This window comes from Cylas formicarius, unplaced genomic scaffold (assembly GCF_029955315.1).
Source record: "Cylas formicarius isolate icCylForm1 unplaced genomic scaffold, icCylForm1.1 PGA_scaffold_3__17_contigs__length_32017465, whole genome shotgun sequence".
NCBI classification, from domain to species: Eukaryota; Metazoa; Arthropoda; class Insecta; order Coleoptera; family Brentidae; genus Cylas; species Cylas formicarius.
Window position 1 is genome coordinate 13,652,231 of NW_026844326.1, and position 17,729 is coordinate 13,669,959.

The following is a 17,729-nucleotide window of genomic DNA, read 5'->3' on the forward strand; positions in this document are numbered from 1 at the left end:
ATTTAATGGTGAATATTTTATTTTGTTGGTAACAATCTTGTACCCTCTTCCCCATATGTCTTTGTCTACTTCCTCGATCACTTTCTTCCATGCAGCTTTTTTTGCCTCAGAAATTGCTCTTTTGAGTTGGGCTCTATCTGTTTTATATTTATCATGGCATAATCTCTTGACTGATTCATCGCTACGTTTGTTCGCTCTGACCATCTTTCTCTTATTATTATTATCATTATTATTATTATTATTTTTATTATTATTATTATTATTATTATTATTATTATTATTATTACTACTTTTATTGGTGTTTCCTCACCTATGTTATAAGAATTTTTTTCCCGACCAACAGGCACGAAAATTGTTAAAATTAGAAAAAAAGTCCATTTGAGCCGGCTTGAATGATTTTTTAATCTTTAAATTTTAAAATATACGAGTTATTTTATGTTTGAATTAAAAAATAAGTACAGATTGTCAATTGCATTTGCTGGAATTAATATACCATTTAGATCTGTACAGAGTTTCTATTCGTGGATTTGGGTTTGTTTTTTTTTTCGCAACTAAATTTTTGAACTAATGTAATTTAATATCAAATAATTCTAAAATCAGAAGTGACAAATCAAATATGATGAAATTGACAATGTGGCTTGTGAAATTTTAGAGATGACATCACTTCCTATCGAATTTGGCTGACTCAAAATATTTTAAGAATTGATTTGCGAATAACGCGATGTTGGTTGCAGCTCAAATTTAGTAACCGATTTCTCCCCTATGAAATCCCCCACTCTTCGCAATTCGGCATCTGCGTAAAAAGGAACCACATGCTAACATATCTGATAACAATAATTAAAGTTTATCTAGTAAATGGACGTCTGTTCCTCAACAAACAGAAATTCGGTACCATCCAAGCTGTCGTAGTTATGCGCAGAGTTTAGGAAAGAAACAAAGGGGAAACGTAATGGTGATGCGGCCCACATTTCAATTTAATAGCCTACCCCTGGCAGTAAATTTATAAACAATCCAATGCATTTATTTCAGATATTAATTAGGTGCAAAGTTAACGATTTTATGAATAGTTAAAATCCGAAAAACTAATTATAAAAATAATACTTATTTTTTGGTTTTTGGTTAGTTTGATGAGTGATTGAGGAAGTTTATCCCGTATTACACTTTTTCTACGACTATTGGTTTTTGAGTACATTTTCGCGAAACAGCACGAATATATTCACTTGTGACGTGTCACATAACTGATAAATGTCTGAATACCATGGATAAAATCCCAAATGCGCAAGGTAGCTTGCTACAGTGTTAGCCGACGTTTTTAAGTGATATTTTCTGCACAATTAGGTTTTGAAGCAAAAAAAATGAATTTTAAAGATAATCGACATTAACATAAATATGAAAGCACGAACTTAAACGCATGCAGACACAAACTGCAGTGATACCAAATCCGTTTTATTTCTATAAAATTTAAAAAACCGAAGTGAAAAGAGCTATTAATGAAATGGTACAAAAATTATCAATATTTCATTAGATTTAGCTAAATTGTTGAAGAATAGTAGTTTCTCTATAGCTTTTAAAATAAACAATACACTAAAGCAATTTCAAGTGAAAGTCGAAGATCTTGTGGATTATTTTTCTTAATCAGATATGTGTTCTCTGAAGTGTGAAGACTGCAATGCCTTTACATCGTCTACTGATAGAAACATTTATACTCGGATTTATATCAGACTTCACCAACGTTTGTTAGTTTGTTGACAAAGTGAAAGGAAAGGTGTGCCAGAGAACTAATCAGCTTTCGCTACTCATCTTTTGTCTGCTGATCAATAAAAATATAACTATTCTATATAAGTAAAAAACTTGATCTGCTGGACAAATTAGTTATCACCAAAGCCAAGAAGAGTCCTATCCTTGATGGCGTAAATGTCGTGTTTAATTTTGAGTCGGCATTAATTTTTGATTCGCTCTCATTCCAATTTGGGTCTGTATGCGTTCAAGTTAACGCTTTTGTATATTCGGCTTTTACTGAATTTATGTTACCTACATGATTGATAACGTCGGTGTGGGCGAACCAAGTATAACATTTTTATTGAATATTTTTCTTCATAAAATGCTTAAGTTTGTCAAATTATTTAATAATAATTTAGTACTATAATTTTTCAAAGCAACTTCCACAGTTCAGTTCAGTTGAGTTCAGTTCAGGCAAGCTCTGAAGAAGCCAACAGGGTGATTGGCGAAGCGTCAGTAAATTCGACTCAGCAAAAACCGACGCAGGAGGAGTACAGAAGTTTTGTAAAAAGTAATTAGGTACTATAATAATATCAGTTAACAAATTCTTGTTGAAAAATTGGCAGCGTTTATTTTCAGGTAATGGTTAGGGTTATCTTGACGCTGTGATGAACGAAAGAATATTAGCGAAGCGCAGAAAATTATTTCATTGATTATATACCAAAGTTTGAAACGTGCTCTTATTGCAGCTCCAGCATAAAGACGTGTGGAGTGTGGCTTATGTCATTTAATGAATGACTCGTCCTCTATAATCTCATTGAGCTGTCTGAAAGATCGAATAATAAGGCAGGTCCACAATCTTTTAGTCATCGTATAGTTATTGACCTGAATTGTTTAGGTGAAGAGTCAAATGTTCGCATAGCGATTAATATATGGACTCGATAGCGTATTTATGGCTTGTGGAATTGCTCTTCACTGACGTTTTATATTTTGATTGGTTTCTATTCCGGTGCGCGAGCAATTCTCTCCGATTTTGCCTATTTACTTTTATCGATTCTTGTGGTCAATAACCATTTGCGTTTCGTGCGTGTCTCTTCCGCCCTAATAACAATGCATGCTTTGGGCATTGCATTATAGATCTCTAGTTTCCCTTGGGGTGAATTTGCCCCACGCAATAACCGCAGCGTACAGATGTAGATTTTTACGTGCGGTATATTATTTTAAACATATACAGATTATTTAGCTGTGTTTTTGTCGCCTAATCACCACCGACCTCTTCAGGTGATTGTAGACGTTTCATATTTTCATTATATCGTAATAAGGACATTAAAGGCTAGACGAGGTTCGAAGATGTTTCAAGTTAAGAGGATCAGTGTTGTCACGGCTACTTAGAAAGTTGTATAATGAAAAGAAGAAGAAAAAAAAAACAGATCGCAAGCGGTTGAATTTATATTTTTTTAAATTGCTGAGAGGTAAAATTCTAAAGTGATATTCAATGTGGTTACGCTTTTTACAAAATAAAAACAAATTCTACGGACCAAGGGCGAACGATAACGCGGAATTGCCAATGTCATTAGACACTAGTCCGGGAATCGTGCTAAATTCTAAAAATTATCAAGAGAGGAAAATGTTGATACGTAGATGAGCGGAAAATATACAAAACCTTTGAAGAAACCAGTAATGGGTAGTTTTTGGTAAAAGTATTTTAGCCTTTTTTTTTGTTTAGCGGATTTGTTACTAAAGTAATAAATTTTATCTCTTTTTTTTTTACTTTTCATGAAGTGTTGCGCAGTTCTTTGAACAACAAAATGTCTTGTTATGAATGTATATGTTTTCGGCCAAACCCGATTTCAAGCCAAATTAGTTTGTCCTAGGCCAAATAAGGCTCTTAAAAAAATAAGAAAAGAATAAGTTTGGCCTTAAATCGGGTTGGGTCGGTAATATAAACAATAAGCACATTTTTTATTTTTTCTTGATTTCAGAGAGCAGTTGAAACAATGATATTGACATTCGTATTATCGCTTGATTGTTGCCAAGGGGACTACTATACAATATCTTGTATTTTTAGAAATAAATTAATACCCGCGATACTCATGACATTTCTAAAGGTCACCTTTGGCGTTAGAGATTTTTATTTCGTGATATTAAATACATAAAATTTTCCATATTTTGACAATATTTTTCAATTTTTCGTACATTGGCGCATTATTGCTATGAGGAATATTAACTCTATAGTTTGCCGATCATTTTCTTTTTCTATTGTGGTTCACTCCTAAAAGAAACGAAACTCATCGCCACAGTGCTTAATTAAAAGAACAGACATCTTACGAGATTAGTTTTACGATTTTTTGTCTTGGTCCTGATTCGAGAGAAGAAATTTACTACCAAAAGTGCATATCTTGTATACATTTTAACAATAAACATTTTAATAATAAAACAATATTGCTCAATTCAATTCAAATTCAAGTTTACGAAATAAAATATATCAGTTCCTTGAAAAACTGTTATAAAATAAAATAAGACAAAAAGAATCTTTGAACTATTGTTGAACTCGATAATTTTGACTCCATGTTATGACCTATATTGCTCAGATTGGCAGTAAAAACTAATAGACCAAAGACAAACTCTAACCTAATATTCTTTTATTTCGTGGCAACATAGAAGGAACTAAAGAAGAGTAGGGTTAATTACGGAGCGCTTAACTTAGATCTGCCGCCTTCTTATAGAATTCTTCAACTTGTGGCGTATGTAGTTTTTCACGCAGAATCGTTAATTATTCGCATATAATTGACAAACACCTCGTATACAGTGTAAATGGATGGGATACAATATAGATATAGGGAACCATAGGAGATATAAGGTCAGTTAAATTAGGAAAATTGTACGTTTTAAAATGTGACACGTGAATCGTTTCTGATAAATTTAAGAAAATATAAAAAGTTAGATTTTCTATTTTTGTCTCGAAAGCCCAAAATACGTCAAAAATGATCCGGGGATTTTTACATTATTAGAACTTTTTTTTTAAGAATATGATGGCATAAAGGGAAATAGAATTTTTGATTTGTTTTCGAGATACACCATAATTTTTTAAATTTCCTTATGGCGACCATGTTGAACACTTTTATTATTTGAGCATAAAAAATGTTTTTAAATAGCAAAAACAGAATTTGATGTTTTTATAGTAGGTCATGTTCGCTCTCAAGAGACATTCCGAAAAACAAAAGTTTTGACAGTCCAATTAAATTAAAAGTTTTGGCACTGCAATTATTTCTATAAACATAGCAGTAAGCTTTGAAAAAATAAATGTCCTTATTGACAAATGTCTTTATTGACAGTTTAACTAAGGTACAATACGTATTAATCACTGAATTATGTTTTATAAATTTGAATTATTATTTGTTTATTTATTTCAATCTAATTAGTAAGCGATTCAAAGTTATTGCGATGTAATTGGTAAGTAAATTTACGTTATTGACTTTTCAGTTTTGAATAAGGAACAAATTTAATACTAGTTCAGTGTATGCGATCAGTGGACTGGCAGAACTTTTGTTTTTCGTGGGGCTTACTATTCAAAAAAATTAAATGTTTGCTTTGGTGCCTCTAAGCATGATAAATGCATCACATCATTCCAGCGCATTTTTTATGCTCTATCTATTAATTAAAATATTCATCATAATAAAATTTAAAAATCTATGGTGCTTCTTGAAAATAATTGAAAAAGTTCTGGTTTCCTTAATGTCATCATATTCTTCTTAAGAAAGTAGTGTTCTAATAATATACTAATACCAATATCATGTTTGGCGTATTTTCGGCTTTACAGACAAAATTAGAAGATCCAACTTTTTATATTTTCTCAAATTTCTCGGGAACGATTCACCCTCGAACCATTTTGTGGGCAAAACTTTCCTATTATAACCTGTGGTTTTCAATACCCCCATTCTTATATTGAACATACTGTATAGTCGATCGAACCAATCATAAACCCTAAATGTAAGAAACTTAATTATTTCAGCCCCTATCCAAGCGACACGTAACAATAGTAATTATTCCTGTCACAGTCCGATGACCCGCATACGTTCCAACGCACGACGATGATTTTTTTCCATTTCAACGCGCGTGTGATTATATTACCGATAGCGTAACTTCTCGTAGCTCACGGTTTATGTCGTCGTCGTCCATTGTAACGAGACGCCCTGTACAAAAGCCAAGAGAGGCACACCTACCTGAACGATCCTAAAAGCGAAGCGAAGCCGGTAGCAAAAGCGGTAGACTTTGGCTCCGCCGCGCCGCAAACAGACTTGCCACTGCGTAAAGTCTGAATCGGCGGGAGATCCGAAAAACAGTCGACAATCGTCGTCGAGACGAGACGGAAGTTTAGCGCCGCCGACTTGGATCGCATTGCTCGCGTAATTTTTCGCCGGGTTATCGTATTTAGTTAGGGGTGCGTTCTGTTTATCATGGTAAATGTTTCGAGCCAACGGTATGCGTACCAGAACGTTCGCAATTGAAAGTGGCCAGGGTGCCTTTCTGGCGAGTGCACACTCGGAGGTAATCTCCGTGGTGCAGCACACCGTAGTGATTCCCGGGTTTTATTGTAAGTCATACATCGATTTAATATTGCGTTGATTGTGTCATTCCGGTTGTACCACAAGGTTCCGTTACGTTGTTTTTGTAAAGTAAAAGTCGCTACATACGCAACATAACCTCGAACATCTCTAGTCCATATTTTTGAAATCTGTTAAAAATCGAACAAAGCAATATAAATAAATAAATAAAAAAAGATTCGGAAATTTAGCTCCAGAAAAAAAGTTTTTACACTAATTTGGCTGGGCCCAGGCCTCTCCTTGATGTCTCCAACATGTCCTGTTTTGTACTTCTTGCAACCAACTGCCTGTAATTCGTGTTATGCCATCCCGCCATCATATTTGTGGTCGTCCTCTGCTTCTTTTACTTCTACTTGGTATCCATTAAGTAAGTGTACCGTTCCATCTTTTGTCTTTCATTCTAGCTAAACTGGAATTCAGGAAAGACGACCATTAAGTTAGCAATGACACCAAGCGTATTCTTATGGCATTTGCTGTTGTGTCATCATTATTTCCTGATATATGTGGCCTATCCAATTCCATGTTAGGTCCGATCCTCAAGATTAGTCCCAGCATAGATGCTTCCATTTGTCTTTTGGTTGCCCTGCATTTCCAAGAATTGTAATAAATTTCGTAATTTCATATATCTTTAAAAATTCGCGAATATGTACATTGTTGCAGGACCTCATTATCAGCCATTTCCAAGTCTACTGCTTGACATAGGTCTCTGCTAGATGCTAGATCCTGTCATCGCACTGGTGGTCTTCCTCTGCTTCTTTTATCTGTTCTGGGTTTCCATTCGATAAGTCTGCTGCCGCATAGGTTGATTGGATTGGATTTTAGATATGTGATCTGCCTATTTCAATTGTAGTTCAAAGGCTCGAATATGACACCTGTAACTCATATGCTTATTGGGTAGATATAGCCTTTCCCTTTCGTTGGGTTACTCTTAATTTTAAATCACTGCTCTTTGTAAGTGTTATTGTTGTTGTTATGCTAACTATGGCTATCTATCACTTTTAAATACATCTTCAAGCATTCCAAATACTGCCCATGCCTGTGTTATCCTGGATATCTCGCATGTTAGTTTATTTCTACCCATTATTATATCAGGTTTATTTGTCAGTCAGTTCAATTTCTGTGTTTTGTATTTTGGGATGTTTACTTCATACTAAATTCGTAACGTATGGTTTGTTCAAATTTATTTTTGTTAGATATTGTCGCAAGTAACTTTTGCTGCAATTGCTGCTTATTAGAGGTACGTAACACAAATGCTACAGGGGCAATAGGCAGACAATGTCGTAGGCAAAAAGGAATTCTATGCATGGACACATTTGCGACAGCAACTCAACCAAAAGTACATAAATCCGCAATATGTGTTCCTTTAATGTAGCCTTGCCAGCGCACAACCCGGATGAAAATGGATTCACTTATCACTGAACTCCAGAATATCAATATTAAAATGTTTACTTTTAAATTATAAACTATACTCGATGGCCTTTATTAGTTCTTGACATTTTCTGCACGTTCTTGTGAACGTCAATATGCATAGTTCATATATTGTGAATATATTTTGGGACACGAGTAAGACTTTGTATTTATGTGTTGCAAATCCGTAATTACGCAGTATTTTATTCTTAATGTTTTTAATATTTACAGCTTGAAGTATGGGAATCGATTTAGCAGCACTATATTAATTAGGTAAACAATTTTACGATAATGATTAGACATTATTCGGTTTATTTCTTGCTCACCACTTAACAGTAGACGTTTTCTTTGAATAAAGCAGAATGTATGAGCTAAAGCCATAATTATTTACTGCTACAGAAATTCACAGGAATTCCATTCCACCCAATTTGAAAAATCGTCATAAGCATCCTGTCATCCTATTTGGACTCCTCGAAAGTAGTGCTGAGTGTAGATGAGCAAACTGCATTTATTGAGTTTTAAAAAAATCGGTCAGTAGGTAATAGTTATTATTGCATTTAGCTCGTTTTTGCTTTTTAGTGATGGCACCAAGTAAAGTATACTTTTCATAGCATTTTGAAAAACGTTTTGCATTTTTTTTCTTATTTTACACGTATCGACATTATATTCTTCCTAGGAGAGCTTGTTCTTCTGAAGGTAATTGTTAGTTCCAACCAATTACTTAGTGTTAGTTACTTTAGAGTTCAGGAAAAATCAGTTCAACTCTATAGCTGGAAAAAAAAATCGAGAGATAAAAGTTTTTACCGACAATTTTATTTTTCGTTTCCTGTCAGCATGTTTAGCTGCAACAATTTTTCGTCGATTGAAACTTTTCTACGTTTGAGGTTTCCTATGAGGATGTTATCGATAATGTTTTGCCTTGTGTTGATTAATTTTTCAGATGTCGTTTTATATCGGATGTTGCGGTATTGACGAAAAACCAAGCGAAACCGTTTATCGCGTTACCTCAATCCACATACTTTGGTAGGAAACGAAACCAGTTTGCCAGTTTTGTTGACCTTTTTGATGATATTTTTTAAAATTGCTATTGTAAGGCCGACGTTTCCTTGCGACATTTTCCGTTTGAGATTGTGAAATTTACCGCAACTTTTCAATTATAGGCCACTATTTTTAATTGAATAAAATTTTATTTATATAATTTGCAAAAAGTTATATCGGCACGCGTGCAGGTGCATAATATGCGCAAAGATGCAATAAGCAAGCTGCACGTATACCGGTTTATATATAAAGACCAAGAGCTATAAATAATGGCGTTTAATTGGGGTTTAAACGGATGAATCGCGAGTTGCGTCCTGTTAATCAAATCGAATTACTGTTCGAATGCGTTGCCACACGTGTGAAATGATTTTAATCGATCGTAATCTCGCAAGGAGACGATTATTTAAAAATTGAAGTATTGAATAGTTGTCGATAGTTTTATTCGAAGTTTCAAGACTGCGTTAAATTAATCTTTATATTCGCTTAAAACCAACAAGGGCAATTTCTAATAAAAGAAAAATGTATGGTCAATTATTTTTTCTCCACTTACTATCATAAAAATGTTTGGATGTTTTCAACTTATTTGCAAAACTAAAAAAGATATTTGGACACAGATTTCGGCACCTATATTTCAACTCTCAGTTTTTGCAAGGTCCATCCGCAAGATTTTCGTATTTTACCTCACTACGAAAGTGTATGCGATGAGAAAACCACCTCCCAGGTTTTGGATAAATATTTGCCCATATTTGCCCTATTTCCCTATAATTCCCCATATTCCATATTTCCTACATAAATATTTCTGATGTGTAACATTGTTGGCCTTCTTTTTTTTATTTTTTAATAATTAATATTAATAATTTCAATGGTTTATGCGAAATATCGGTGTACTAGTTAATTTTCAAAATTACATTTTTTTACTTATTTTCAGAGTGATTCAAGAAGTGCTTCGCTAATTCCTAAAGAATAGCCTTAGTTTTGGTTAGTTTGAGTAGAATGGAACGATTTAAGATGCCTAAATGAAATTTAGACCACAAATGCCTTTGGTGGGGTCATAAAAGTTATTGCAGACGAAATTTTAATTCAAAGTTTACAATGATTTTTCTCATAGTTATTTTTGGAACAATTATTAATCAGTGTACATATTAGAACCAACAAAATTTCTGGATGTTGGTATTTTTATCTGTTTTTATGGTATTGCAAGAAATATTAAGTTTTGCGAACTGTACGTACTGTGGACTGCAGTGGCCGTTGTTGTAGAGCCGAATTTATCATTTAAAAAAAATTGTTTGTTCTACTGATATGAAAATTTTATTTATCTTTTTTAGTATTCGTCATTGTGGTTCTCAGCAAGCGATATAATTTTTTTTTCTGTCATTTAAATGTCACTATTTGTACCACTAAAATTCGTGTTTTCTTAGTGAATGAAATGAAAACCTTTGCCGTTTTGCGTTTCGGTTTTTAGAAAAAAATTAAATTGATTCCTATGACAACGAATTTTTACAGACCGTTTCCTAGATCGTATGTGTCGATTAACAACAGGATTTTCCGATTAAGTCTCCGATGAAGTTTAGGATCGTTATTTTAAAGTCGAATTAATACCGATATTAGTGCTACAATTTTTTTCGAAAAACGTAAAATATTTCACCATCTGTTTGGAATTCGAAAAATTATAAATTAAAATATATTTTTCAAATTGGCAATGGCAAATTTCCTTAGCGTAAGGTATGCATTTTAAATGGTCATTTCAAGTTCAAAGTTACCTCGGCATTTTTAATTGCCAATTAGCGAAGTGAATTCAATTATTTGAGGTCAGTTTGATGAAGTGCCGAGTTAATTTTCGCGAATTCTAAGAACCTTTGAAGCGTCGGGCAATAATTTTTCATTGCTGAGAGAAAAGTTTCGTTACAATTCCCCTTGCAAAATAAAGTGATTTTATTTTGTTTTGGTTAGTCTTTTTCACGACTAGAAATATGACTTCCGCTAAAATCGAAGCCCGCGATAAGCTCCCAGTAAATAAAGTTGATCTACCATAAAACTCTCCTAAAACATAAAAAAATAAGGTGGCTCGGGCGTCTGGCGATGGGAAGTTGAATAGCCGGGATATCCCGAGGGAACTGGGCGACGGCGCAGGAACTTTTGCGCTGCATTTGCAGACTTTTCCCGCAAACAGAAAGAATCCTGCTCAAAACCACGTGCCGCTATAACTTAATTTTTCCGCGCTTTAGGAACTCGCTTCTTCAATGGAAAAATCCTCAATATCTCTCTACCGAAAGTCGAAGTTTGGAAATATCAAATGTAATTTACATTTATACAAGGCCAATTTAATCAGCAATCTATGAAAGCGAATTGGTCAATTAAATACTCGAAATTTCGCAAGCGTTCTTTTGAAGCTCCCGAGTGCCGTCTCAACTACCAAAACTTTCCATATAGCAACAATAAAACGAGAATTCCAACCCGTTTGAACTTTCGTCCCTTTCGTTCGCATAGTATAACTTCTACGAAAGGGGTTGATAGGATTTCGCGGATGACTATCGCACGATCAACCCACGTCAATCTCGGTATCGCGTGTTCCGGGGGTATTCAATTCATCTTTATAGTGTACAAGCTTCGCAGAAATAACGCCAAATTAGGTAGATCGACACATATGATTTCAGTTCGCGTGAATATGAATATAAAAAAGCATAGTTGTATGGGAATATACGTAACTCGGTGAATCGAAAAAAAAGTTATAAGACCTATTACCAACATACCCCAATTTAATTGCACTTACCTTAGGCCGCAGTTGCTCGTTTTGGAAAATTGGAAAAATTCAAGAAGTGTTTTTTTTTTAAATTTGAAAGTTTATGTACGGTTTTGGATTTATACGTCAAAAAAAATGTGCCGAAGGGTGTTTAAAGAGATGGTATAAAACTGTTTACTAAACTACCTCTTTTACCTTATTTTTGAAATAAAGAACTGTCTATCTATTAACATTTTTTTTATGCGAAACCTGAAAATGAACTTATTTCACTGTGGCTGTTAGGAGGCGCTTCATTTCCGATGGTTTCAAATGACGTAGCTTTTTTCTGGGTATAATTTTCTTCTTTTTTGTAAAAAAACATAATTTCCTTGAGATTTTTAAGAAAGGTACTCCGCTGTTTAAAACCGCTAAGGCATTGCCTAGGTATTTCGGTTTTCATTATTCCATACCGCAACGGAATATTCAAATTAATTAATTTTTCTTACTTGCTTACAATGAGAAATATATATATATATATATATATATATATATATATATATATATATATATATATATATATATATATATATATATATATATATATATATATATATATATATATATATATATATATATATATATATATATATATATATATATATATATATATGTATATATATATATATATATATATATATATATATATATATATATATATATATATATATATATATATATATATATTTTAACATCAAATGCTGTTCATTGAAGAAAAAATGAATTAAAGTTTTCTTAAATATCTTCAGTATCTTAAGAAAAAATGTTTTGCCAATCAATAAAAATCGAATGAATTTTAACGGGAGCACCTTTTTTTTGTAGAAATATTCAGGAAATCGGTACCTTAACAAGAGAAATATGAAAAGTACACTGAGAAAAGTGGTTAGGAAAAGTTAGGACCATTCAAACCCATTAGAAGTGCATTATAAAGCGCCCGCTAATAAGTTTTCCGTTGACTAAAACTTCCGGGTACCAAATTTTAAAGTAATACCTTAAAAAATGTATACAATTTTTTTTACATAGATTTTTGTTTTTTCATTTTGTAACCTTGTATCTCGGGAACTGAGCAATTTCGAACTGAGCTTACGTCAACTCGACTTATTTTGATATCAGGGGTATGCGCTTTAGACCTTTTATAAACGAGTGATACAGTTTTATAGAATTATGAAACTATCGAGGAATTACTGAGTGGAGCTACAATTGAGAGCCGCCACGTTTAGGCACAACGCAATTTCAGAAGAAGAAATTAAGTCGCCGAGTGAGTTTAGTGCTAAAAACAGAACGAAAAAATATCAAATCAAAGAAATTAGGCACATAATTATGTGTCTACGACATAATGCAAACAGCAAAACTTCATTGAGTGAGTCCGTAGTTGTTTTTTATATCGAAAATATGGTTGACCGTGGGTTTTTGAGTTACACAGGAAAATAAAGAGATTCATGTTTTAATTGTTTTTTATTATAAGTATTACGTCAAAAATACAATGTAACAAGTCAATGAGTCTGAATTGGCATTTCTACTGAATGCCTCGAGATCTGACATACGTCATAATAATTATCTTTTTTAGTAGTAACCAATTAGTTAGATCAGATTCCTCAACAATCATTGGTATTAACTATCCACAAGCGAGTCTATAACAATATAATACATCAAATTGAGTAAATTACCGTTGTTTATGCCTGTTTATAACGCATGATCTCACATCTACATTTATCTGCCTTCGATGTATATTTATTGGCTTGGCGTTCCTCAGCTAAAATTACTAGTGACGCAGGCAGGCTCACAACGTAGACGCTGTTTCGATCAGAAACGTAAAAAACAACCAAATTTGCATATTTTTTTTAATGCTACACCGTACATTTATTTATATGTTTCTTGGTAATTTAGTGACACATTCCGCGGAAATAGTAATCAACCTTGCAAGGTCAGCGTTTATTGTTATACGAGAACTTGGACGGAATTTTTAGTTCTTACACTTGAACGTCATGCTTAATTTGTGTTAATCGGTTAGTTTCTGTAATTTTTTCTCAGATTGCCCTCGCTGATATTTTCGAATTCGTCCCAATCGATGTTACTGCGTGCTACATATAATAAATATATTGAAATGGAATTCAAAGAGAAATTAAAAAGAAAGGCACTTTGAAATTCAATTTGCTACCCGTCTGGGAAATCAATTTATCAACTTGAATACGAATGTCTTTTTGCGTCGAAAACGTCGTGTTTTTTGTACAAATAGGATGCACTTTCAAATTTCGAATTTTAATTTGGCAATTTGTTATCGGAATGAAGGATTCCACTAATTTACACGTTCTCCGGGTTTCTAAAAAAACTTTCGACGCGTGTGGTCCCCAAATAAATCTCGTCCGTATAAATTGGTCAAATCGACACAGAATTTATGAGAGTTTTCCAATTTAAATAATCAAAATAAATTTGTAACATTGATCATTAACGATTTGCAGAAGTAACTTAGAAATATTTTATTAATATTTATTGTGAATAACGTTTTGCACTTTACTCCAGTTCACAGTTCATCTTGATGGAGATTGCGCGCAATAATAATTTATGTCTATATAAGCGATTTGGAAATATAGAATCCAATTAAACATATGTCCAACTTGGCAACACTACTACGCTTGCTGTTATTAATTGGTTATGAAAAATATATGTGATGTGTTGTTAATGGTGGTAATTAGGGCGTCAGAAAACAATTAAAACAATTATATACTACTGTATGCCCAAAATGCAAAAGCTTAATTCAAAGAATTCAAAGCCTAAAAGCCATATGCACTATGCCATTTTATATACAATCTGTCACCTTGGGTTAGAATGAACTTAATAGTACAAGAACGCAAGGAAGAAATATTGTAGAATTATTGTTAAAAATATATTATTTGTTAAAGAATCTTCCGAATATTTCTAAACGTATTACTCTCCACTATAGCGAAATGTGAACGAGGTGTGTGTTACTCTAAAATGAAAAATAACAGAAAAGGAAGTTCCAAAAACATTTCCGATCAGAGGTCATAACCCATTAAACGGTAACGACCTTGATCACGACTTTGAAAATAACAAGGAAACTGAACAAAAGGGGAACCATAGAGATGAATATAGAAAATTGATAATAAATTTCGAATGTCCCTCCCACTTGATACTAATTAACTAATATAACATTTTTACGATAAGCTTAACATGTATAGCAATTTTAAATCAAACGACGAGATTTAAGTATAATTTAATTTGGAACTAGTTTCTGTGGTCCAGTTTTCGTTTATTATAAACAAACAGCACTAATTTAATACTTTCAATGAATTTTTGGAGCCTGTATCAGAATTTAGGTGAAAATTATCTGATAATTCAAATTCAAATAATAAATATACCGGCCATACTCGTTGAGGTATACCATATTTAATTTTCTATTATTTATTTTAGTTTTAAGAACATTCAGTTAATAACAATTGAATTAGCTACTATGAACTCATCAGTCTATATAATTCTCAGTTATTAACAACCAAGAGTAGCCCAAACCCCCCGGTCTAATTGCGTGGAACAAGCATACTTCTTTCTTTGTTATTGAGACTACTATCGGTTTTACTATGAAGCAACAGTTGAGAAGGATATTCAATAATTGGTTGCCACTTTTATTTTTAGAATTCCTTTGCAAATTACAATTCCATAGTAAATAGGATTGATCAAAGAAAGGAAAAAGGGAGAAAAGAGAAAATAAATTGACACCTTCATTTCCACATAAAAGAGGGTCCTAAATTATGGTAATCTGAATGTGTCTTTTTTTGCGTGGTCGACGCTAATAATCATATTTGTTGCCGTTCATGGTTCAGATGTTTGCGCGTGGTTCATAGGTTTTAACACATGTCGGTACAAACATTCCCCGCTGTTGTTAACGCTTGAAATCTAAACAGCTGAAAACCCCAGGACATAAATTTGCGAAAGCGTTTAGACTCTCGGGAGCGAAATTTCAGGCACGTCTAGCGGCCGAAGAGTGAAATGGATCTTTTTTGAACTTGTTAATGTGATAACCATATGCGTGCGTGGCGCTTTTCTGTAAATATGCGCGACCAGAGGACATTTTAAAAAGAAACCAAATTAATAATAATTGTTTGTTTAGTACATCTGGCGTCTACGACAAATAAAAACAAAGTCTCAAAAATAACAAGTCTTTAAAATAAAAGAGGTTGAAACAACAATAATAATAAAAGTGAGCGATCCAATAGAACATTTTTCTAGGTCAGGAGTATATTTTTTGAACTGAGGATTATAATATGGTTTATATCGAACAGTCTACATCTAGTCTTTGGTTGAAAAAGACAAGAATATTGATGCGACAAAGACCAAATTTGCTTTATCTACTCATCTTTTGTGTCAATCTTTATAGATTTGGCTAGTTATGAAACAACCTCTGTTCGAGGATGGGCGATTCGTTTTGTTTTAAACCAAAATGCGATCAAACAACAACAATAATATGGTGGAAGAGACACGCCAGGATATAGACTGGCCAAGGAATTCCTATCGACAAATTTATAATGAATCACTCCAAGTCTTTCTTCTTTTGATATTATCTTCTCGTTATCTACGAAGTTACAGAATGAAATAGCAGTCAAAATTATATGCATGAGAGTTTCAGAATTAGATGATTAAAAAAAGCATTTAGTACATTTTTGATGCTTCCAAAGCATCGGCAATTTTTTGATACAGAAGGTTAATTTTTTAACCTGTGACGTCCATCCATGTAGACTGGATATTTTTGAAACACTGTTATACAGAAAAACGTTTCAAGAAATCAGCTTCATGAAGCTTTGTTGCGGACCTTTCGGCTACTTTTGTTGTTTGCTGATGGTCACGTCAAACGTATTGCTTTGCAAAAGGGTACGCAAGAAGTAATGCTCGTAGAAAAAATATAGTATCTAACACGGTTACAAAACTTCAGACATTCGATTATCAAATACTCGCTTAGCTCGTGACTAAAGTGCCGTTTATTAAACTTGTCTTATATACACTACTATTGTAAGAAAAAACGGTTTTAGCAGGACTAGGTTGATTTTTATTCTTACATCACCTAAGAATGCACGCCTAGATAGAGATGCGATCTAAATGAGCTGAAAAATCTTGGAATTTTCGTTTACTATAAATCAAATTAACTTACACGATTGTTGCTTGTAGACCATTTGTCGTTTATATTTACTATAATGTGTTGTACAATTGTAAATAAATCTATACATAACACCTAAATAATTCGAGAATAAACATCAAAACAATTTGAGGTGTAAATTTTCAAATGTACTCAAAATTTATCCCGACGCCAAAGAATCAAATTCCTCTCATACTGTAATAATGTTAGACACTCACCGCCGCAGCGCTTCAACTCCGGAAATACAATTTCCTACAAAAGAACAATAAAAACTGAAAAAGAAACACAATCTCGTATAATAAAACATAGCACATCCGACATCTGGTGCATCAATAACGACTGCGGCACTCTTAATAAGAACAAAACGTTCTCATTCTTTTGCTCTCACATTTTCTCGACTTTGATTTTCGACAACGACACCTATTGTAAAAATAAATTGTTACAATTATGACCCTGTTAACTAAAACCAATTTAATTGTCTAGCGGGATCGTGATCTTATGTAGTATACAGTGTCAATAGAGGAATGACTCACGGTTTTATCTACTAACAGGGTATAATTGTATTATATTGTTGCAGTTTTTCCTTCGGTTAGGGTTATGTGTCAATCATTTCCGAAAATGACCATTTTTGAATGTTAGTGTGACCTATAAGAATTTTATAAAAAGAAAAATAAAATTGCATTAAAACTTTTTTTTTTTTGGCAGCCTATTTGCAACTGTTGTTCAGCAGCGTATAATTAAAGGGCTAGTTTCAGGGAGTGTCCCAAATGTAGTGGACAAATCAATGAAACATATCCATTATAGCTGCACCCATTTGAGGTATTTCGTTTATTAATAATATTCTGCGAAAACAGTAGCTCTATAGCTATTCCAGGCATTAAATCAACAATGTTCAATTAGTTTTAAAATACCGAACGTACATTGAATGGAAAAATTTATCAGGAAATCCGGTTTTTTAAAACTTGTCTATATTTGTTCCGTATATCCGGAAACACCCCAGCAAAAATGTATTGACTAATACTAGCGGACTAAAAAAGTGTTA

The 17,729-nt window shown here is 33.2% G+C and overlaps 1 protein-coding gene across 9 annotated transcripts in view; it reads left to right on the forward strand.

Annotated features, from left to right (window-relative positions):
• Positions 1–17,729, forward strand: part of LOC132700052 (cytohesin-1) — a 73,639-nt gene that overhangs the window by 15,501 nt on the left and 40,409 nt on the right. Inside the window, exon 1 of one of the 9 annotated variants that reach the window (XM_060667162.1) lies at positions 6,028–6,313. The exons of 6 other annotated variants lie outside the window; for them this stretch is intronic. The gene's annotated coding sequence lies outside the window, so the exon portion shown is untranslated. Of the gene's footprint in view, positions 1–6,027; positions 6,314–17,729 lie in introns of those variants that run through there. 2 more of the 9 variants (XM_060667153.1, XM_060667158.1) reach the window with 2 other exon arrangements.